This window comes from Apodemus sylvaticus, chromosome 3 (genome assembly GCF_947179515.1).
Source record: "Apodemus sylvaticus chromosome 3, mApoSyl1.1, whole genome shotgun sequence".
NCBI classification, from domain to species: domain Eukaryota; kingdom Metazoa; phylum Chordata; class Mammalia; order Rodentia; family Muridae; genus Apodemus; species Apodemus sylvaticus.
The window spans coordinates 136,442,542-136,467,965 of NC_067474.1; positions in this window are offsets into that span (position 1 = coordinate 136,442,542).

The window sequence follows — 25,424 nt, forward strand, 5'->3', positions numbered from 1 at the left end:
CTCAACACATATCTCTCTCTCTCTCTCTCTCTCTCTCTCTCTCTCTCTCTCTCTCTCTCTCTCTCTCTCTCGCCCCCTCTCTCCCTGTTCTGTGTGTGTGTGTGTGTGTGTGTGTGTGTGTGTGTGTATGTGTGTATATTTGCATGTCTTTCTGTGGCCCTAGCTAACTCTAAACTGGCCATGTAGACACGGGGGCCTGAAACTCACAAAAATCCACCAGAATCAGCCTCCTGAGCGCTTGGATCACCACTTTATCTGGCTTCTAAATTGACACTTTAAAATGCCTATTTTGTCTACTTCTCGCCTAAGAACTGGACTTTTGTCTTTAGCCTTACAATGAATCCAGGTATTCTCCCCAGTTTCTCTACCCAACAACCCATGACCAGCAACCCACTGCAGCAGCCATTACCTCTAAATAGACTCCACCAGTTGGACTATCCAGAAGCCACAGACGGGGTAGCTTTCACTGTCCCACACATCTTTCACAAACCTCTAACAACTGGATGGTCCTCCTTGGTCTTATCCCAAGCTCTTTAGTCAGGCAATGCACCCACAGTCCTCTGTCTAAAGGTCTTTTACCCAAGCCTACAAGTCCATACATAGCTTTCCTACTCTCTAGTCCACAAGGCTATGTTCTCCAATGAGATGCCAACTAACACACTGCTTCCTAGTGCATGCTATGCTCTGACTTTCACAGATACCTTAAATTCCCCCAACTTTCATTCCTTGTTCTCTCTGCAGCCCAATTCTACCGGCTCATCCAGAATGAGCTCTTGCAGTTCATACACTCTACTATATCATTTGCATCCCTACCTGCCTCACACCTGTCAAGAACATGGGCCCTTTTGACAGATCTCTGGAATCAGCTTCATATCCCCTCTAGGACCTTCTAAACCCAGACTCTCTTCCCCTCTGAATCCCTACTTTGCACCTCATCATCCTTCTAAAACCATTCCCTCAATGTCTTTGTGAAGAATCTAGTCTCAGCTAAGTAAGCTGGCACATGTCTTTAATCTCATCACTTTGGTGGCAGAGCTAGGTAGATCTCTGAGTTCTAGTTCAGCATGGTCTGCATAGCTATGTCCAGGACAACCAGGGCTACACAGAGAAACCTTATCTGAAAACAAAACATATAAAACAAAATGAAAAACAGAATATAGGGATGAGGGCATAGCTCAGTGGTAGAGTGCCTAATATGTGTGAGGCTATGGATTCAATCTGCAGTACTGAAAAAAATGAATATCTGAGGAAATTAAAAACTTATAGCTTAGACGGAAAAGCAGTATACTTAAGCTGGGGGCTAGAGACATTGCTCAACAGTTCATAGTATTTTTAAGTAGAAATGTCTGGTTTCTATGGAGACTCAGACTATTCTTCTGGAATACTGGCTTTTTAGAGGATGTTTTGTTGAAGTAGACACATAGGTGAATATTTTGCTGAGGACAGACATGTGGTGTTTTTCTGGAAGATGCCTGAAAAGGGGGCATGAGATATTTTGCTAGAACAGACACTTGAGAGAACACATGATGTATAAAATAACCCAACAGAAGGAGACAACGCTCTGTAGCATTGGTTTGTCTTACCACTCTTTGCTGGTCTCCACTGCTCCTTGCTGATGGTGATCTTAACTGACAATATTGTGGCATTGATTCCCCTTGCCTTCTTCATTGATCATTGTTTGTTGTGACTTTGTAGACAGAAATGCACTGTAGAACTTCTTGAGATATTCCCACAGCTTCTTGCCTCTGCCCTGATTGGACAATTGGCAGAGACTTGTGGTTTTTTTCTGAATTAAACTGTCATTTCTGGGTTTGCTGACTAATTGTGTCATGAAACCTAATAATGAATGGTTCAGGGTTCTGCTCTCAAACTATCATGTTCTTTTCTGGATGCCTCTAATTCTGTAGTTATAAGGCTTTTATTAGCTAATAGAATTTAAAAATAATAAGGAACTTGAACAGAAAGCTTTTTATGTGCCTTACTTTTAAAAAATTATTTATTGTAATATGTAACAAGCAATAAAGTAACAATACATATTGAAAATAAACTGTGATTTCTGTTTCATTAATGGTGATTTCAAGTAGATCTATCTTCCGCTGCTGACTCACGTGAAATGAACTGCCTATGTCCTAAAAATAAAGATTGAAATCACCAAAATAAATTATTTCTATATGGGTCCACCATCCTTCTTTGCCCTACCTACCTTTCCTTTCTATTACATCATGTGGGTGGGTGGCTAGAAAAAGGATATTAAAGTGTTTAAGAATTCTAGTTAAAGTAGCTTTTGAAAAATTACATCCTATAAGTAATAACATGGCTTAGGTGTTATGGGTAACTCTGCTTCAAAGGTACTAGAGGAAAAGGTTGGTTTTGATGGGATAGCAATATTGTATAAGGAGGTTGGAAAAATAGCAGCTGCCGCTGCAGGGTGGTCTCCTACCTTGCTGGCATTTACTGGGTTTCTGGCTTTGCTGAGATACCCATAAGTTATGAGGAAGGGATTTTTTATAATGGTGCAATACTCAAATTTATATTCCTGCAATTCAAGGGAGAGAAATGAGGAAATTAGGGATGGTATGGTAGATTCTCCTAGGAAGGTATTGGTACAGGTGATTGAGAACAAACACAAGTTGTGCCTAATGGCCAAACACAGGTAATGACAGGAACTGAGTTTCCAAAATTATAAAAGGGATGAATGCTGACATGCCAACAGCCTTTCCCTTAAAATGGTTATCAAACAGACCTGTATGCCAAGAATGGTGGCCCATAACAAACAAAAACTTGCAGACTCTTAAACAACTAGTACAAGAGCACCTGGAGGCTCAATATATACAAGAGTCTACAAGCCCATAAAATTCCCCAGTGTCTGCTGTGAACAGAAATCAAGAAAACACTCCACTATCCTCAATGGACCAATCAGGAAAATAGAAAGTAAGCAGGGACACAGTAAAACTAATTGAAGCTTTGGACCAATTGGATTTGACTGATATTTATAGAACATTTCACCCTAAAGTAAAAGAATATACCTTTTTCTCAGCACCTCATGGTACCTTCCCCAAAATCAACCATATAATTGGTCACAAGACAGACCTCCACAAATATAAGAAGATGGAAATAATCCCATGCCTCCTATCAGATCACTATGGAATAAGAGTGGTCTTAAATAGCAACAAAAACAACAGAAAGCCCACATACACATGGAAGCTGAACAATACTCTACTCAATGACACCTTGGCCAAAGAAGAAATAAAGAAAGAAATCAGAGACTTTTTAGAATTTATGAAAATTCTAAAATGAATTGACATTTTCATGAAATGAAGACACAACATACCCAAATCTTTGGGACACGATGAAAGCAGTGCTAAGAGGAAAACTCATAGCCCTGAGTGCCTCCAAAAAGAAAATGGAGAGAGCATACAGTAGCAGCTTAATGGCACATGTGAAAGCTCTGGAAAAAAAAGAAGCTACTTCACCCAGGAGGAGAAGAAGACAGGAAATCATCAAACTCAGGGCTGAAATCAATCAAGTGGAAACAAAGAGAACCAAACAAAGAATCAATGAATCCAGGAGCTGGTTCTTTGAGAAAATCAACAAGATAGATAAACCCTTAGCCAGAATGAACAAAGGGCACAGAGAAAGTATCCAAATTAACAAAATTAGAAATGAAAAGGGAGTAATGACAACAGAAACTGAGGAAATCCAAAAAATCATCAGATCCTACTACAAAAGCCTATACTCAACACAACTACAGAATCTGGAGGAAATGCACAATTTCCTAGACAGATACCAAATACCAAAATTAAATCAGGACCAAATATCATCTGAACAGTCCCATAACCCCTAAAGAAATAAAAGGGGTCATAGAAAGTCTTCAAACCAAAAAATGCACAGGACCAGATGGCTTCAGTGCAGAATTCTATCAGACCTTCAAAGAAGACCTAACACCAATACTCTTCAACCTAGTCCACAAAATAGAAACAGAAGGAACACTACCCAACTCCTTCACAAAGCCACAATTACACTGATACCAAAACCACACAAAGATCCAACAAAGAAAGAGAACTTCAGACCAATTTCCCTTATGAACATTGATGCAAAAATTCTCAATAAAATTCTTGCCAACTGAATCCAAGAACACATAAAAAATGATCACCCACCATGATCAAGTAGGCTTTATCCCAGGGATACAGGGTTGGTTCAATATAAGGAAATCCATCAATGCAATCCACTACATAAACAAACTCAAAGAAAAAAACCACATGGTCATTTTATTGGATGCTGAAAAAACATTTGACAAAATTCAGCATCCTTTCATGCTAAAAGTCTTGGAAAGAACAGGAATTCAAGGCCCATACCTAAACATAGTAAAAGCAATATACAGGAAACCCATAGCCAGCATCAAACTAAATGGAGAAAAACTTGAAGCAATCCCACTAAAACCAGGGACTAGACAGGGCTGCCCCCTTTCGCCTTATCTTTTCAATATTGTACTTGAGGTACTAGCTCAAGCAATTCGACAACATAAGGAGGTCAAAGGGATACAAATTGGAAAGGAAGAAGTCAAACTATCATTATTTGCAGATGATATGATAGTCTACCTAAGTGACCCAAAAAACTCCACTAGAGAGCTCCTACAGCTGATAAACAGCTTCAGCAAAGTGGCAGGTTATAAAATCAACTCAAGCAAATCAGTAGCCTTCCTATACTCAAAGGATAAGCAGGCTGAGAAAGAAATTAGGGAAATGATATCCTTCACAATAGCCACAAACAGTATAAAGTACCTTGGGGTGACTCTTACCAAACATGTGAAAGATCTACATGACAAGAACTTCAAGACTCTGAAGAAGGAAATGGAAGAAGACCTCAAAAAATGGAAAAATCTGCCATGCTCATGGATCGGTAGAATTAATATAGTTAAAATGGCCATTTTGCCAAAAGCAATCTACAGATTCAATGCAATACCCATCAAAATCCCAACTCAGTTCTTCATAGAGCTAGAAAGAGCAATTCTCAAATTCATCTGGAATAACAAAAAACTCAGGATAGCTAAAACTATTCTCAACAACAAAAGAAATTCTGGGGGAATCAGTATCCCTGACCTCAAGCAATACTACAGAGCAATCGTGTTAAAAACTGCATGGTATTGGTACAGTGACAGGCAGGCAGATCAATGGAACAGGATTGAAGATCCAGAAATGAACCCACACACCTATGGCCACTTGATCCTCAACAAAGGAGCTGAAAACACCCAATGGCAAAAAGATAGCCTTTTCAACAAATGGTGCTGGTTCAACTGGAGGTCAGCATGCAGAAGAACGAGAATTGATCCATCCTTATCTCCTTGTACTAAGCTCAAATCCAAATGGATCAAGGACCTCCACATAAAACCAGACACTCTGAAGCTAATAGAAAAGAATCTGGGGAAGACCCTTGAGGACATCGGTACAGGGGGAAAGTTCCTGAACAGAACACCAATAGCATATGCTCTAAGATCAAGAATTGACAAATGGGACCTCATAAAATTGCAAAGTTTCTGTAAAGCAAAGAACACCATCAAAAGGACAAATCAGAAACCAACAAATTGGGAAAAGATCTTCACCAACCCTACATCAGATAGAGGGCTAATATTCAATATATACAAAGAACACAAGAAGTTGGACCCCAGAAAACCAAATAACCCTATTAAAAATGGGGTACAGAGATAAACAAAGAATTTTCACCTGAAGAACTTCAGGTGACTAAGAAGCATCACAATAGCCACAAACAGTATAAAGTATCTTGGGGTGACTCTTACCAAACATGTGAAAGATCTGTATGACAAGAACTTCAAGACTCTGAAGAAGGAAATGGAAGAAGACCTCAAAAAATGGGAAAACCTCCCATGCTCATGGATCGGTAGAATCAATATAGTTAAAATGGCCATTTTGCCTAAAGCACTATACAGATTCAATGCAATACCCATCAAAATCCCAACTCAATTCTTCACAGAGTTAGAAAGAGCAATTATCAAATTCATCTGGAACAACAAAAAACCCAGGATAGCTAAAACTATTCTCAGCAACAAAAGGAAATCTGGGGGAATCAGTATCCCTGACCTCAAGCAATACTACAGAGCAATAGTGTTAAAAACTGCATGGTATTGGTACAGTGACAGGCAGGAGGATCAATGGAACAGGATTGAAGATCCAGAAATGAACCCACACACCTATGGCCACTTGATCCTCGACAAAGAGGCTGAAAACATCCAATGGAAAAAAGATAGCCTTTTCAACAAATGGTGCTGGTTCAACTGGAGGTCAGCATGCAGAAGAATGCGAATTGATCCATCCTTGTCTCCTTGTACTAAGCTCAAATCCAAATGGATCAAGGACCTCCACATAAAGCCAGACACTCTGAAGCTAATAGAAAAGAAATTGGGGAAGACCCTTGAGGACATCGGTACAGGGAGAAAGTTTCTGAACAGAACACCAATAGCGTATGCTCTAAGAGCAAGAATTGACAAATGGGACCTCATAAAATTACAAAGTTTCTGTAAGGCAAAGGACACCATCAAGAGGACAAATCGGCAACCAACAAATTGGGAAAAGATCTTCACCAATCCTACATCAGATAGAGGGCTAATATCCAATATATATAAAGAACTCAAGAAGTTAGACTCCAGAAAACCAAACAACCCTATTAAAAAATGGGGTACAGAGTTAAACAAAGAATTCTCACCTGAAGAACTTCGGATGGCGGAGAAACATCTTAAAAAATGCTCAACTTCATTAGTCATTAGGGAAATGCAAATCAAAACAACCCTAAGATTTCATCTTACACCAGTCAGAATGGCTAAGATTAAAAATTCAGGAGACAGCAGGTGTTGGAGAGGGTGCGGAGAAAGAGGAACACTCCTCCACTGCTGGTGGGGTTGCAAATTGGTACAACCACTCTGGAAATCAGTCTGGCGGTTCCTCCGAAAACTGGGCACCTTACTTCCAGAAGATCCTGCTATACCACTCCTGGGCATATACCCAGAAGACTCCCCACCATGTAATAAGGATACATGTTCTACTATGTTCATAGCAGCCCTATTTGTAATTGCCAGATGCTGGAAAGAACCCAGGTATCCCTCAACAGAAGAGTGGATGCAAAAAATGTGGTATATCTACACAATGGAGTACTATTCAGCCATTAGAAACAATGAATTCATGAAATTCTTAGGCAAATGGATGGAGCTAGAGAATATCATACTAAGTGAGGTAACCCAGCCTCAAAAGGTGACTCATGGTATGCACTCACTAATAAGTGGATATTAACCTAGAAAACTGGAATACCCAAAACATAATCCATACATCAAATGAGGTACAAGAAGAAAGGAGGAGTGGCCCCTGGTTCTGGAAAGACTCAGTGAAACAGTATTCAGCAAAACCAGAACGGGGAAGTGGGAAGGGGTGGGTGGGAGGACAGAGGAAGAGAAGGGGGTTTGCGGGACTTTCGGGGAGTGGGGGGGCTAGAAAAGGGGAAATCATTTGAAATGTAAATAAATTATATCGAATAAAAAAAAAAAGAATGCTCAACTTCATTAGTCATTAGGGAAATGCAAATCAAAACAACCCTGAGATTTCACCTTACACCAGTCAGAATGGCTAAGATTAAAAATTCAGGAGACAGCTGGTGTTGGCGAGGATGTTGAGAAAGAGGAACACTCCTCCACTGCTGGTGGGGTTCCTGACCACTCTGGAAATCAGTCTGGCGGTTCCTCAGAAAACTGGGCACGTCACTTCCAGAGGATCCTGCTATCCACTCCTGGGCATATACCCAGAGGATTCCTCAGCATGTAATAAGGATATGTGCTCCACTATGTTCATAGCAGCCCTATTTATAATAGCCAGAAGCTGGAAAGAACCCAGATATCCCTCAGTGGAAGAATGGATGCAAAAAAATGTGGTACACAGTGGAGTACTATTCAACCATTAGAAACAATGAATTCATGAAATTCTTAGACAAATGGCTGGAGCTGGAGAACATCATACTAAATGAGGTAACCCAGTCTCAAAAGATCAATCATGGTATGCACTTACTAATAAGTGGATATTAGCCTAGAAAATTGGAATACCCAAAACATAAACCACACATCAAATGAGGTACAAGAAGAACGGAGGAGTGGCCCCTGGTTTCGGAAAGACTCAGTGTAGCAGTATAGGGCAAAACCAGAACAGGGAAGTGGGAAGGGGTGGATGGGAGATCAGGGGGAGGGAAGGGGGCTTATGTGACTTTCAGGGAGTGGGGGGACTGAAAAGGGGAAATCATTTGAAATGTAAATAAAAAATATATCAAATAAAAAAATAAAAATAAAAAAAGATGGGTTTCCCAGTGCTAAGGTTTGAGTATGAATTGTTTCTCAAAAGGCTCTGTGTGTTAAAGAATCAGTCTCTAGTTAGCAGTGCTACTGAAGGGGACTGGATTCCACCTCCAACAAGAGACAAAAAAAAAAAAAAAAGAAATCAAGAAAATGGAGGATGGTGGTAATGCATTTAAGAGCAGTTAATAAAGTAATTCAACCAATGGGTCGTTTACAGCTTGAACTTTTTTACTGTCTTTGTTACAAAGATCATGGCCTATCATGATCAATCTTTCAATTGACTTGAAAGATTGTTATTTCACAATATCCTTGCATGAGCATTATGGGGAAAGGTTTGCTTTCCTTTTTTATTGAATATAATCTTCATTTACATTTCAAATGCTAAAACTTTTCCGGTCTCCCACCTCCCCAAAAAACCCCTAACCCTTCCTCCCACCCTCTGCCTCCAAGTATATGCCCCTCCACCCGAACCACTCCCACCTCCCCCACCTCGATTTCCCGTTGTTGGAGCATCTATTGTGCCTTCACCTGGCCAAGTACCACTCCTCCCACTGATGCCTGACAAGGCATTCCTCTGCCACATTTATGGCTGAAACTATGTGTATCCCTTGGTTGATGGTTTAGTCCCCGGAAGTCCTGGGTCATCTGGGTGACCAACATATTTCTTCTTCCCCTGGGGCTGTAAACCCCTTCAGCTCCTCCGGACTACCCTCCAGCTTCTCCACTGGGGACCCTACACCCAGACAAATGGTTGGCTGCTAGCATCTGCCTCTGTATTTGTAAGGTTCTAGCAGGGCCCCTCCGGAGACAACCACAACATACTCCTTTTGGTATGCACTTCTTGTCTTCCATACTAGTGTCGGGGTTTGGTGACAGTTTATAGCATGAATCCCCAGGTAGGACGACAGTCTCTGGGTGGCCTTTAGTTCAGTCTCTGCTCCACAATTTGTCTCCTTTATTGCTCCTGTGAGTATTTTATTCCCTTTCTCAGATGAGCCAAAACACCCCCACTTCGGTCCTCCTTCTTTTTGAGTTTCCTGTGGTCGATGAATTGTAACTTGTTTATTTTGAGCATTTGGGCTAACATCCACTTCTCAGTGAGTACACACCATGTGTATTCTTTTGTGATTGGGCTGCCTCACTCAGGATTACACTTTCTAGTTCCATCCATTTGCCTGAGAATTTCATGAATTCATTGTTTTTAATTGCTGAATAGTACTCCATTGTGTATATACACCACAGTTTCTGTATCCATTCCTCTGTTAAAGGACATCTGGGTCCTTTCCAGCTTCTGGCTATTATAAATAAGGCTTCTATGAACATAGTTGAGCATGTGTCCTAATTACATGTAGGAGCATTTTCTGGGTATATGCCCAGGAGTGGTATAGCTAGGTCCACAGGTTACTATGTCTAAATTTTCTGAGGAACGACCAAACTGATTTCCAGAGTGGTTTTACTAGCCTGCAATCCCACCAACAATGGAGAAGTGTTCCTCTTTCCTCACATGCTCTCCAGCATCTGCTGTCCCCTGAGTTTTTCATCTTAGCCTTTCTGACTGGTGTAAGGTGGAATCTCAGTGTTTTGATTTGCATTTCCCTGATAACTAAGGATGCTGAACTTTCTTTAGGTGCTTTAGAGCCATTTGAGTTTCCTCAGTTGAGAATTCCCGGTTTAGCTTTGTACCCCATTTTTAATAGGGTTATTTGACTCTCTGGAGACTAACTTCTTGAGTTCTTTATATACATTGGATATTAGCCCTCTGTCAGATGTAGGATCGGTAAAGATCTTTTCCCAATTTGTTGGTTGCCATTTTGTCTTATTGACTGTGTCCTTTGCCTTACAGAAGCTTTGCAATTTTCTGAGGTCCCATTTGTCAATTCTTGTTCTTGGAGCATAAGCCATTGGCGTTCTATTCAGGAACCTTTCCCCTGTGCCCATGTGTTCAAGATTCTTCCCCACTTTCAACTTTACAAGCTTCAGTGTGTCTGGTTTTGTGTGTAGGTCCTTGATCCACTTGGATTTGAGTTTTGTACAAAAAGAAAAAGAATGGGTCGATTTGCATTTTTCTGCATGCTGACCTCCAGTTAAACCATTTGTTTAAAATGCTGTCTTTTGGAATGCCTTGTCAGGCATCAGTAAGAGGAGTGGTCCTTGGTCAGGTGAAGGCTCAATAGATGCCCCCAACAAAAGGAAATCAGGAGTGGAGGAAATGGGAGTGGGCCTGGTGGAGGGGGATATACTTGGAGGCAGGGGGTGGGAGGAAGGGTTGGGGGGTTTTGGAGAGGAGGAAAACCAGGAAAGGTTTTAGCATTTCAAATGTAAATGAAAATTATATTCAATAAAAAAAATGCTGTCTTTTTTCCACCAGATGTTTTTAGCTCCTTTGTCAAGTATCAAGTGACTGTAGGTGTGTAGGTTCTTTTCTGGGCCTTCAATTCTATTTCATTGATCTTCCTGCCTGTCTCCATACCAATACCAAACAGTTTTTAATCACTATAACTCTATAGTAGAGCGGTAGGTCAGGAATAGCAATTCCCCCATGAGATCTTTTGTTGTGGAGAATAGTTTTTGCTATCCTGACTTTTTTGTTATTCCAGATGAATTTGAGAATTGCTCTTTCTAGATCTATAAAGAATTGTTTTGGGATTTTGGTGGGGATTGCATTGAATCCATAGATTGTTTTCGGTAAGATGGCCATTTTTACTATATTAATCCTGCCAATCTATGAGCATGGGAGATCTTTCCATCTTCTGAGATCTTTGATTTCTTTCTTCAGAGGCTTGAAGTTCTCATAAAGATCTTTCACTTGCTTGGTTAGAGTCACCCAAGGTATGTAATAGTATTTGTTACTATTGTGAAGAGTGTCATTTCCCTAATTTCTTTCTCAGCTTGTTTATCCTTTGAGTAGAGGAAGGCTACTGATTTGTTTCAGTTAATTTTATATCCAGGAGTTCTCTGGTGGAAGTTTTGGGGTCGCTTAAGTATATGATCATATCATCTGCAAATAGTGATACTTTGACTTCTTCCTGTCTGATTTGTATACCTTTGACCTCTTTTTGTTGTCTGATTGCTCTGGCTAGGTCTTCAAGTACTATATTGAATAGATAGTGGGCAGCCTTGTCTGGTCCCTGATTTTAATGGGATTGCTTCAAGTTTCTCTCCGTTTAATTTCATGTTGGCTACCAGTTTGCAGTATATTGTTTTCACTATGTATAGGTATGGTCCTCAGATTCCTGATCTTTCCAAGACTTTTATCATGAAGGGATGCTGGATTTTGATTTTGTCAAAAGCCTTTCAGCATCTAATGAAATGAGCACGTTGTTGTTTGTTTCCTTGAGTTTGTTTATGTAGTGGATTACATTGATGGATTTCCATATATTGAACCATCCCTACACACTGGGGATGAAGCCTACCTGGTCATGGTGAATTATAGTTTTGATGAATTCTTGGATTCAATTGGCCAGGATTTTGTTCAGTATTTTTGCATTGATGTTCATGAGATAGATTGGTCTGAAGTTCTCCTTGTTTGGTCTTTGTTTGGTTTAGGTATAAGCATTATTGTGGCTTCATAGAATGAATTGGGTAATGTTCCTTGAGTTTCTATTTCATGGAATCGTTTGAAGAGTATTGGTATTAACTCTTCTTTGAAAATCTGATACAATTCCCCACTAAACCCATCTGGTCCTGTGCTTTTTTTGATGGGAGAATATTAACGACTGCTTCTATTTCCTCAGGACTTATGGGACTATTTAGATGGTTTACCTGGTCCTGTCTTAATGTTGTCACCTGGTATGTATCTAAAAAATTGTCCATTTTGTCCAAATTTTGAAACTTTGTTGAGTATAAGCTCTTGTAGTAGGATCTGATGATTTTTTTTTAATTTCCACAGTTTCTGTTGTTATGTCTCCCTTTTCACTTCTGATTTTATTAATTTAGGCAGTGCCTCTGTGCCCTCTAGTTAGTCTGGCTAAGGGTTTATCTATCTTGTTAATTTTCTCAAAGAACCAGCTCCTGGTTTTATTGATTCTTTGTATAGTTCTTTTTCTTTCTATTTGGTTGATTTCGACCCTGAGTTTGATTATTTTGTGCCATCTACTCCTCTTGGATGTATTTGTTTCTTTTTGATCTAGAGCTTTCAAGTGCACTGTCAAGCTGTTAGTGTAAGCTGTCCCCATTTTCTTTTTGGAGGCACTCAGAGCTATGAGTTTTCCTCTTAGCACTGCTTTCATCGTGTCCCATAAGTTTTGGTATGATGTGCATTCATTTTCATTAAATTCTAAAAAGTATCTAATTTCTTTCTTTATTTCTTCCTTGACCAAGCTATCATTGAGAAGAGTATTGTTCGAAGTCCATGTGTATATGTGTTTTCCATTGTTTTTGTTTGAACTTAAGACAAGATAAGGTGATCAGATAAGGTGCAGGGAATAATTTCAATATTTCTGTATCTGTTGAGGCCTGTTTTATGGCCAATTATATGGTCAGTTTTGGAGAAGGTCCCATGAGGTGCTGAGAAGAAGGTATATTCTTTTGCTTTAGGGTGGAATGTTCTAAAAATATCTGTTAGATCCATTTGGTCCATAACTTCAGTTAGTTTCACTGTGTCTCTGTTTAGTTTCTGTTTCCATAATTTGTCCATTATTGAGAGTGGGGTGTTGATGTTTTTCACTATTATTGTGTGGGGTGCAATGTGTGCTTTGAGCTTTAGTAAAGTTTCTTTTATGAATGTGGGTGCCCTTGTGATTGGAGCATAGATGTTCAGAATTGAGAGCTCATCTTGGTAGACTTTTCCTTTGACCAATATGAAGTGTCCCTCCTTATCTTTTTTGACAACTTTTTGTTGAAAGTCAATTTTATCTGATATAAGAATTGCCACTCCAGCATGTTTCTTGGGACCATTTGCTTGGAAAATTGTTTTCCAACCTTTGACTCTGAAGTAGTAGTAACTGCCTTTGTCACTGAGGTGGGTTTCTTGTAGGCAGCATAATGTTGGGTCCTGTTTACATATCCAGTCTGTTAGGGTGTGTCTTTTTATTGGGGAATTGAGACCATTGATATTAAGAGATATTAAGGAAAAGTGATTGTTGCTTACTGTTATCTTCTTTGTTCAAGGTGAAATTCTGTTTGTGTAGCTATCTTCTATTGGGTTTGTTGAAAGATTACCTTATTGCTTTTTCTATGGTGTGGTTTCCTGCCTTGAGTTGGTATTTTGCACCCATTATCCTTTGTGGAGCTGGATTTGTAGAAAGATATTGTGTATATTTGCTTTTGTCATGGAATGTCTTGTTTTCTTCGTCTATGGTAATTGAAAGTTTTACTGGGTATAGTAGTCTGGGCTGACATTTATGTTCTCTTATGGTCTGTGTGACATCTTCCAAGAATCTTTTAGCTTTCATAGTTTCTGGTGAGAAGTCTGGTTAATTCTGATAGGTCTGCCTTAATATGTTACTTGACCTTTTTCCCTCACTGCTTTTAATATTCTTTCTTTGTTTAGTGCATTTCATGTTTTGATTATGTGACTGGAGAAATTTCTGCTCTGGTCCAGTCTGTTTGAAGTTCTATAGGCTTCTTGTATGTTAATGGGCATATCTTCCTTTAGGTTAGGAAAGTTTTCTTCTATAATTTTGTTGAAGATATTTACTGAGCCTTTAAAATATAAATCCTCACTCTCTTCTAAACCTATAATCCTTTATGTTTGGTCTTATTGTGTCCTGGATCTCCTAGATGTTTTGGGTTAAAAGCTTTTTGCATTTTGCATTTTCTTTGACTGTTGAGTCAATGTTTTCTATGGAATCTTCAGCATCCAAGATTCTTTCTTCCATCTCTTGTATTCTGTTGTTGATGCTTGCTTGCATCTATGACTCCTGAATTCTTTCCAAGGTTTTCTATCTCCAGAGATGTCTTACTTTGTAATTTCTTGATTTTTTCTACTTCCATTTTTAGATCCTGGATAGTTTGTTCAGTTCCTTCACTTGTTTGTGATTTCCTGAAATTCTTTAAAGGATTTTTGTGTTTCCTCTTTAAGGACTTCTATTTGTTGACCCATGTTCTCCTGTGTGTGTGTGTGTGTGTGTGTGTGTGTGTAGTGTGTGTGTGTGTGTGTGTGTGTGATTTCTGCCTGATGATCCATGTTCTCCTGTAATTCCCTATGGGATTTTTGTGTTGCCTTTTTAAGGGCTTCTACCTATTGACCCATGTTCTCCTGTTTTTCTTTAAGGGATTTTTGTGTTTCCTCTTTAAGGACTCCTACCTGTTTATCCATGTTCTCCTGTATTTCTTTAAGGGATTTATTTATGTCCTTCTTGAAGTCCTCTATCAGCATCATGAGATGTGATTTTAACTCCAGCTCTTGCTTTTCCGATGTGACGGAGTATCCAGGATTTGCTATTGTGGGCAAACTGGATTCTGATGGTGCCATGTTACCTTGGTTTTTGTTGGTAATGATCTTGCATTTGCCCTTGGCCATATAGTTATCTCTGTTGTTAGCTGGTCTTACTGTGTCTGACCATGGCTTCTCTCTCTGCAGTCTTTTGTATCTGTACTCCTGGGATTCCCTTTCTCTCAAATGCCCTGCATACTGCTGATTCTCCAGGAAGTATCAAGAGGTGAGGTCTTTCCTGTGGCAGACTTGGCAAGGGTCAAACGCCCTGCAGGCTACTGGTTCTCGAATGCCCTGTGTGCTGCTGGCTCTTGAATGTCCTATGTGCTGTTTGTTCTTGAATGCCCTGAGTGCTGCTGAATGAATGGGCAGGCTGTGGTGGAGAAGGAGGAAGGGGCAGAAGGGACAGAAAGGGAGTGGTAATCTAGAGGGAGGCGGGGTTTGGTGGTTGCTGGGTAGTGAGTCCCAGCCAGCAGCTCTGAGCCTCCAGAGGTGGGGGTAGTTCTTAGGGTTAGGGTTGGGGTTAGGGTTAGGGTTAGGGTTAGGGCTAACCTTACCAAATGCCCTGGATTCTGCCGGTTCTCGAATGCCCTGGGTGCTGCTGGTTCTCTAGAAAGTACCAGGAAATAGGGTCTTCCCCGTGGCAGAACTGGCATGAGTCTACCACATCAGAATTAATGGGGCAAGCAGTGGTGGAGGAGGAGGGTGGGAAGGTTTGCTTTCTTACTACCTACTCTGAACAATAGTCAAGTGCAAAGATATTTGAATGTACTTCTACATGAAATGTTAAATTGTCTAACTTTATGTCAATATTTGGTGCAACAACCATTAGAAATAACTGGTAAACAATTTCCTCAATCTGTCATTTACCATTTATCATTATGAATGATATTTTGTTGACTGATTCTGACAGATGTTTTAGAGAATATCTTTAAGGCAATACAAGTAATTCTGCCACAGTGGGGGTTACATATTATCCCAGAAAAAATACAGAGATTCACTTAGTATTTACATTTCAGATGTAAAATAAGTCACCAAAGAAAATTGAACACAAAAGGTACAGATCTGTAGGGACCAGTTATAAACTGTTAACAATTTTCAAAAATTAATTGGAGGTATTGACTAGTGGTGGTCTACAATTGGATTAAATACATATGAATTAAGTAATTTGTTTCAAATATTACAAGAGCCGGGCAGTGGTGGCGCACGCCTGTAATACCAGCACTCTGGGAGGCAGAGGCAGGCGGATTTCTAAGTTCAAGGCCAGCCTGGTCTACAGAGTGAGTTCCAGGGCAGCCAGGGCTACACAGAGAAACCCTGTCTCAAAGAAAAAAAAACAAAACAAAACAAAAAACCCAAATCAAATATTACAAATAAAATTTAAACAGTCCATGGTGCTAACAGCTAAAATAGAAAAAGATTTAAGCCTTATAGAACAAAGACTGCAAGAGGCATATATGGATCAAAGTGAACCTAAACTTGATTGTAGCCTGGTGATTTTTACCTTCAACTCACTCTCCTATAGGCTCACTATGCAAAGGGAAGATAGTATTAGGGAATGGATTTTCTTAGCTCATAAGCAAAGTAAAACATTAAAGACATACATAAAAATATTTCTGAATTAATCATAAAAGTAAGATTAAGATTATGACAATTGTCATGAACAAATCTGGCCAAAATTGTAGTATAATTACAAATTCTGAGATTATGAGTGCATTAAGAGCGACCAATGAAGACTGGCAAAGAGCTTGTAGTAACTATTTGAGTAAAATCAAAAACAAATATTGGAAAAGCAAATGTATACAGTTTATAAAAGGTGCTACTTGGATTCTGCCATCTATTGTAAAGATAACATCAATTGCAGAGGCATCAACATTTAATACTGATGCAAACAAGATGGGGAGTGGCAGGTTATAAGTCAAATAAAGTAAACAATGTGATCAATTCTCATACAGCTTTGCCTGGTCCATTAGCTCAAAGTAATGAGAAAATTGACCAATGACAAGTAAATGTGTTAGAAGCCTCAAATTTTCATGAGAGACATCATTTTTAATGGGAAAGTTTGAAGAAAAAAATTTATATCACATGACCATAAGCCAAAGAAATACTAAAACGTATTCTACATCTTCTCTATAAAAACAGGCTCCATTACTCATTGGTAGTAACACTGGGTTACCAAAGAAATGACAGCATGCAGATGGATGTTTTCCATTTGAAAGAATTTGGAAAGCAAAGGTATATGCATCATACTATTGACACATACTTGGAGTTTCAATGGGCAACTGCTTTAAGTTCTGAAAGGGCTGATTGTGTAATTACACACTTATTGAGAAAAATGGCAATTATGGCGATACCTACACAAATGAAAACTAACAATGCTCCCTCTTACACATCCAATAAGATGAAGCAATTCTTTGCCTATTACAATATAAAGCATATTACTTGTATACTACATAATCCCACAGGACAAGACATTATTGAAAGAGTCAATTATACCTTAAAAGAGATGCTTATTAAACAAAAAGTGAGGGTAAAACTCCTAAGGAGAGATGAAATAATGCTTTGATAACTCTGCATTTGTTAATGTTGGTAAAAAGAGAGCAGCAGCCACTGAGAAGTAGTGGGTGATTTAAACAAAGTGTGGAACTGGGCCCACCAATGTCTATAAAGACCTGGTGACATTAGAATGGAAATCCACAAGAGTTTGAGGATGGGGATGTGCTGCTGTTTATGTGTCTGCAGGAAAACAAAAAATACGGTAATCAACAAAACTTATAAAAATTCCACCTGACCAGAGAAAACCTTTCATCAGCTAAGACATAAATGTCTCCACAAAGCAAATAGCCCAGGCGATTCACTTTCACGGTTTTACCAAAAATGCATGCAAACCAACTTCAAAAGGGCTATCTCAAATGAACAATCACACAAAGGCTATATAATACACAGATTAGACAGATCACACAAAAACTGCACAACACATAGACTGGACACATATACAAAGATTGGATAAACAGAAACTGGACAGACAACACAGAAAATGAATAAACGGAGACTTGGCAACAAAGGCGATAACTACCTCTTTTTAGATTAACAATCCCAGCCCCTTGGCCCCCAAGAGGAATTCTTCACATCATTTCAGCAGAAAGCATTTAAAAGAAGACTATTGTCCTGATCTCTTACTTTGGGGCAGATAGATTTGGTCATTTGATGTGCTATGGTTGTTACCACCTAGGCTGGTAGGTTGTTTTGCTTAATTACTGTATATTGGTAGAAATTTAAGGTTGCTGTGATTAATTATTATATATTGATAGAAATGTTAAGAGTTTTGTTTGAATTATTGTATATCAATTGGAATTTAAGTTTTTTGTTTAATTATTGTATGTTGAAAGAAATTTAAGAATGTTTGTTAGACTCTTGTTTGACTATCTTGTACATAAGCTGTTTGTTTAAGGTACATAAATTTCTAGTTGTATGGTTCCTATACTGGTTTCTATTGTGTGTAGATTGTTAATGTTAGGAAAATAGACAATTTTTTAAACAGACAGAGGAGCATGAAGTAGAAATTTCTGATTTCCTTGGGGACTCAGTTGTGTCACATAATGGTTTTTTCGGGAAATTGTCTTATGAGAGGATATTTTCCTAAGGTAGAGATGTGGGAGGAGGTTTTGCTAAGATCAGACAGATGGTGTTTTTCTGGAAGCTACCTAGAAAAAAAAGGCATGTGATGTTTGCTAGAACAGACACTTGAAAGAACACATGGTGTTAGGAAGTGGTATAAATATGACCGAACACAGGTAGTGGACAATACCATGTGGTCTTGCCGCTCTTGGCTGGTCTTCATGGGGCTTTGCTGACACTGGTCTTCTCTGACAATGCTGTGGCATTGGTTTGCCTTGCCTTCTTCGCTGATCATCATTTGCCATGACATCACACAGAGATATGCACAACCGAAATTCTCGTGATATTTTCTTAGCTTCTTGCCACTTCCACTGATTTTGTTCCATTTGCAGGGCCTCACAGTTCCTTCTGGATCAAAAGGCTGTTCCAGTTCATGAATGGTGTTTACAAGTAGATCAAGGTACTGCTGTTGATTCATGTGAACTGAACTGCTGATATCCTCACAACAAAATCTGAATCACACCGAAAAACTATTTACAAACAGGTCCACATCCCTCTTTGCCCTATAAAGTTTTCCTTTACACTACTCTGGTGAATGGAGGCTAGACAGGAGGTTAAAGCACTGAAGAACCTTTATTAAAGTGGGTTTTGATAACTCTAAGCCTACAACACTTGTTACTTTAGAGGAAGACCCACATGTATTCCTCAACACACACATGGTGGTTTATAACCATCCAAAATTCCAGTTCCATCGGATCCAATGCCATCTCCTTGCCTCTGCTGGCACGCTCCTACACAAAAATAAATAGATAATTATAACAAAACAGTAAGAACATCAACAAGAAAAACACTATTGTAGAAAGTATTTAATCCTGACCAGGGTTTCTATCTATCTTTGGATCATTTAGTTTAGAGAAAAAAGACATACACAACTGTTATATTTACAATAAGCATAAGGCAGCATGAGAGATGGGCATACACATACCCTCCACACTATTACAATTTACTTTCCTATTAATAACCCTGACTTATTTCTTACTACCTACTATGTTTCATCTGGGCTGCTCTTAACTCCCATTGGCCAGGCCTCAGGACCACATTTTTTTTAATGATTAGATTTTCTTATTAGATATTTTCTTTATTTACATTTCAAATGTTATCCCCTTTCCCAGTTCCCCCTTTTCAGGAACTCCCCTATCCCATCCTCCCTCCCCCTGCTTCTATGAGGGTGTTCCTCCACCCACCCCACTTCCACCTCCCCACCCTCAATTACCCTACTCTGGGGCATCTATCAAGCCTTCATAGGACCAAGGACCTCTCCTCCCATTGATGCCTGACAAGGTCGTCCTCCACTATATATGCAGGTGGAGCCATGTCTACTCCTTGGTTGATGGCTTAGTCCCTGGGAGCTCTGGGGGGATCTGACTGGTTGATATTGTTGTTCTTCCTATGAGGTTGCAAACCTCAGGGCCACATTTTTATGGCACACCTAACCCGTGCTGGATTCCCCTTCCTCCTCCTGAACACTTTTCTTTTCCTCATAGTTCTCCTCTGAACCCAATCCCAGGAAACCTAAACTCCAACTATGTCTCTTCTGCCCTGCTATTGACTGTTGGCATCTTTTTATTTACCAATTTGAAATTATTTTGGGGCAGAGTCACTTAAGTCTACAATGCACTTAGCATTACAATATACAGTAAAAGACAAAACCTCAATAATTCTCCTTTTTTAGTAAAATAAAAGGCTCCTTTACTCTCAAGTATACATTGAATATAATTGTAAAAATTGTGTAAATTATCAGGTACGATATACACTATAATGTCCAATCTATTATATTGGCAATTTACATAAAGGAATTTATCTTAATGTAATGAGTTTACAATTTTCTCCTTAAATTATTTTCTATTTTAATTTGTATTACTGTCTTAAAACCATCTTTTCAAATCTAGGACATCTTCAATGCTAAAAAAAAAAAAAAAAACCTTAAGTTTAATTGGGAGACTATAATTTTCTAGTCCTCAATCCCAATAGAGATTTGAGAAGGACTAAATATTGGAGTATACAGGAAGTACAGGAACATAGCTTCTAATTTTTAAAAAAATTAGCAGAGACAGCTGACTATCTAGGTAGCCCCCAAAATGCTTTATAACATTGCAGTATGTATTTTGAGCCTTCTGTCCCAGAACGTCTGACAGAACTTTAGTGAAACAAGAATTATGAAGGACTAGCTTGCCTTGCATTAAAAGAGCTTAGTAGTCAATGATCCTGTATCCATTTGTCCTTTTCAGAAAACATCTATATACAGATAAAATAAGGGCATTTCTTGTCCAGTGCTACCTTGACATAATTGAAGCTACTGCATAGGGAGGCACTGATATTCATCGCCATCCTGGAAGCAGAACAGGGGAACTGTCAGGAGCAGATGTAATTAATAGACAAAAATATCTTTGAATAGCGAAATAACCAAAAATGTCATATTTTTTGATCTTTGACACTTTGAAGACCATCTACTTGTATATAGTACAACTGAATTGCTAAACGTTGATTATTTTTAGATATTTATTGTTTGAATAACCTCAAAAACATTTTATTCTCATTAATTAAATTAGAATCTAATATGACCATGAGTAATAGACCCTGACGATTATCTTAATTACTTATCTTTAAAAGTTTGTAAATAGCAGCCATTTAAAGCACAGGGCCTAAGCCTTGCATTTTTTCTGCTAAGCTTCTGTAATTTATTTTTAATAAGGTGACAACCATAAATTGCATATATATTTTATATTTTTAATTATTTTCTTTACTTACTTCCAAAAGTTGTCTCTTTCCAGGTCCATCTTCCCACACTTCTTCATCACATTCTGACTTCCCTTTCTGAGAGGATGCTAGCCCTCTCCCTCCCCCACTCCCTGGTATATACCTTCCCTGGGGTCTTGAGTATCTACAGGATTAAGCACATCCTTTCCTGATGAGGCCAGACAAGTGAGTCCTCTACTATACACACACACACACACACACACACACACATATGTATATGTATACTTATATACATATGTCAGGGATCCCAGGTATGCTCTTTGGTTGGTTGCTTAGTCTCTGGGAGCTACTAGGGGTTTGGGTTACTTGACACTGTTGGTCTTCCTATGAGATTGTCATCACCTTCATCTCCTTCTATACTTCCCATAATTCTGACATAAAGATCCCCAACTTCATTCTAATTGTTGACTGTAAGTATCTTCATCTATCTCAGTCAACTGCTGGTAGGGCCACTTGAAGGACATCCATGCTAGGCTCCAGTCTGTAAACATATCATAGCATCAGTAATACTATCAGGCCTTGGTGCCTTCCCCTCAAGACATAGATCTCAAGTTAGGCCAGTCAATGGATAGTCTTTCCTAAATCTCTTCTCCAGTTTTTGTCCCAGAATTTCTTTTAGACAGCAAAAATTCTGATTCTGTGTCAGAAATTTTGATAGTGGATTAGCGAACCCATCCTTCTACGTGTGTGTGTGTGTATGTGTGTGTGTGTGTGTGTGTGTGTGTGTGTGTGTGTGTGAAAGAGAAAAAGAGGGGGAGAGAGGGAGAGAGAGAGAGAATTTCATTTGAGTAGTTAAAAAAACTACACGCTATAGTCCCATGACTAGCTTTGGAGGAAAATCAAGTCTCCCTTCCCCAGTCCCAACACAGGGTGGAGTATTGTCTTCCAGAGAGCCTTTTCATGCAAGTACAGTACAGTGCTGAAGACCTTGTTACCTCTACCCAATATCTCCTATGGACACATTCCAAAATGAAAATCTTTAGTTGGATTAGTTAGCTACATCCAAACCCAAAATCCTGAGTTGAAACTCCAGAACTGTGAAATTTGAGAAGCCAGGAGGGTGGGAAGTTAGGGAATCTTGTGAGAGGATGGGATGTCCCCAGGCTTTAACAGAGATCTGTGATGCCCTCCTGGAGAGTTTTGAGCACAGAGAAGATACAAGAGTCCTGAAGTAGTCGTCCAGACAGAAGACACTCATCATCTCAGAAGTCAGAGGGTGGCTCCTGTTGGATGTCTGACTGGAAGGCAAAAATACCTTTATTTTTGCTAGAGCCAAATGGAGGAGAAGGCTAAGGCTGAAGAGAGGGAGGGGGAGAGAAAAGAGGAGGGTACAGGTGAATAATGAGGGAGCAATTGGAGGAACATGTGCAGCAAGGGTTTTGACAGTTGCCCAGGCAAGGACCCCACAGTTAGGATGAACAGGTTTTCAGCCCCAGGCAATCAGAACTCCTCAGTGGAGAGGACTGACCACAGAAGGCTGAGGAGAAGAAAGTAAAGGAGATTCAAAGAAAAACTGGAACTAACTCAGGGACAACTCAAGTGGGAGTAGCCCTACATGCTCTGCTGTTATACAGGCTCTCTGGGTTACAAGAGGGTCCCCTGTTCCAAACTCCTGTCCCCAGAATAAGTACAATGTTAGGAAAGCATGTGGAAAAAGAAGTCAGGAGACTGGACTCAAAGTACAGGCAGGTTTATTTCAGAGAACCTGAGACAAGCTCACATTAAGCAAGTATGTTTCTCTTATAGACAAGAAACCTTTCCCAATCGAGGAGAAGAAGGAGGGACTATGTGCGTGAGCAGGAGACTAAACTACTCTTTGCAGACAGGGTTGGCCTTCTGCAGTTAGGTTGTGTCTCAGGGTTCAAAACACATACAGAACACTACTGTGGTCACAACGTTTGCACGGGTCCTGGGTTTGTCGTGGCATCATCCTCTGGACAATCCAATGTGCAGCCAATCTGCATCAGGATTCTGCAAGAAGTCAAGGGATAAGAACCTGTGAGCCACCTCCCAAACTCCCAACCTCATCCCTGTAGGTTCTTGGAGGGGGCAGAGAAACAAAGGTCTCAGTGTGTATCTCTGGCTTTCCTGAACCGTGCATTGTAGATCAGTCTGTACTCAAACTCAGACTTGTTCATGTCTGCCCCTCTGAATTTTGGGATTAAATGTGCATGTCATTATACCCAGGTCCTCAAGTTTTGATCCATCTCATGCATCAAGGTCTGCATTTATCTACTGTATTTCTAAACCCTAGTTTGGTTCCTGGTTTTAGTTTTTGGCCACTATTTTAGGCATCCCAGCCCCAGACTAGCTTCAAATTCACTTCATAGCCAAGGTTGATCCTGAACTTCATGTCCTCTTCCCTGCATCTCCTGAAGGCTGGGATTAAAGACAACTGTCACCACAGCCAGTTTATATGATTCTTCTTTTAAATTGACAATTGATTTGTGGAATCACACTATGGAACTTTAAAACACTATGACCTAGTGAAGAGTAAATGGAGAGTTGGAATAAGATTGAACACGAATATGGGTGCCAAGGCCCGGGTGTGGAGGTCAAGGACAATTTTCCAGGCTTAGTCGCTCCTTCCACCAGGAACCTGAGAGTCCAAGTCAGTTGGACAGGTTTGCCTGGCTACCGCTTTTTATCTACTAATCCATCCTACCAGATGGAAATTAAGAAATGTTACCAAAGATCAAAGTAAATACAAAGATATTCACTCTATTACTCTGTGTTTTGTATCTACTTATAATTTCCCCTTAATAAAAGTTAAAGTAAACAGGATTCATATATGTCCTGAAATGCAGTTCTATTTGCCGTCTCAAGGACTGTCCTTACAAATAAAGTCTACATCATGTCATTCACACCACAGTCAAACTGCCTACCTACCAATAAGACACACACACACACACACACACTGTTCCTCCTCAGTGGCTCCCTATCTATGTAAATGACAGCACAATGCAGTCAGTTGCTCACAAACTGATAACCTGGGAGTCATCCTTGACTCCTCTCTCTCCCCATCACACTTCATCCACAAATGCATCCTAACTCTGACCCCTTCTCACACCTCACTGATAGCAGCCTTCCCCGCCATTCTAACATGGCCGTTACAACAGCCTTCTCACTAGTCTCCTTGACTCTATCCTTGTCTCTTCCATAGCTATCCAAAGGAGTTCACTTAAGAACACCAATCACCAGGCGTGTGGAAATGGTACAGTATGGAAAAGGACTGATAACTTTCTGGCAAGACTGATAACCTGAGTTCACATCCTGAGTACCATATGGAAGAAATACAGAAGTGACTTGCTTAAATTATCCTATAACATTCACAGCAAACCACAGTCCAAGTGTGAACACACACAATAAATAGGTAAAAATATAAGTAAAATTAATTTCAGACTGGAGACATGGCCTAGTAGTTTAGTGAACACTGCTCTTACAGAGGATCCAAGTTAGAATCCCAACTTCAGGGGATCTGACACCCTCTTTTGGCCTCCTTGGCACCTGCAGACACACGCACACACCCATACAGTCTTCAGCTACTACTTGCCACATGTCTGCAACTATCTTACTTCAAAAAAATCATAACAGTTATGTTGGAGAAAGAGATGCCCACCTAATGTCCCTATTCCAAGAGTTCTGCAATAGCCAGAAACTTCCTACTTCCTCATTAGTGCTAACTAGTTTCGTACACTATGCACAGATTAAATTTGACAAGGGCAGTTGACTAGTATACACATCAAACTAATAAGATTTTTAGGGTTTTTTCTTTTATTGGATATTTTCCTTATTTACATTTCTAATGACATCACCTTTCCAGGTCTCCCCTACAGAACCTCTAATCTATCCCCACTCCTCCTGCCTCTGTGACGGTTCCCACCAACTCCCACCTTCCCACCCTGGCATTCCCCTACAGTGGGGCATTGAACACCCTCAGGCCCAAGGGCCACTCCTCCCACTTATGCCCAACAGGTCCATCCTCTGCCACATGTGCAGCCAGAGACATGGATCCCTCCATGTGTACTCTTTGGTTAGTTGTTCAGTCCCTGGGAGCACCGGAAGTCTGGCCGGTTGACAGAGCTGTTACCCCCATGGGGTATGCTTTTTTTTAATGAGTGGGTACTGGGTGTGATCATACATGTTTATAAACCAGTACCCAGAAGGGTGAAACAGGTGTGTTGTTAAACTTTGAAGCTAGCATGGGGATACAAAACAAGTGTTTATCTCAGTGAGAAAAGAGAAATTCAATATATTAGGTCCATCGGG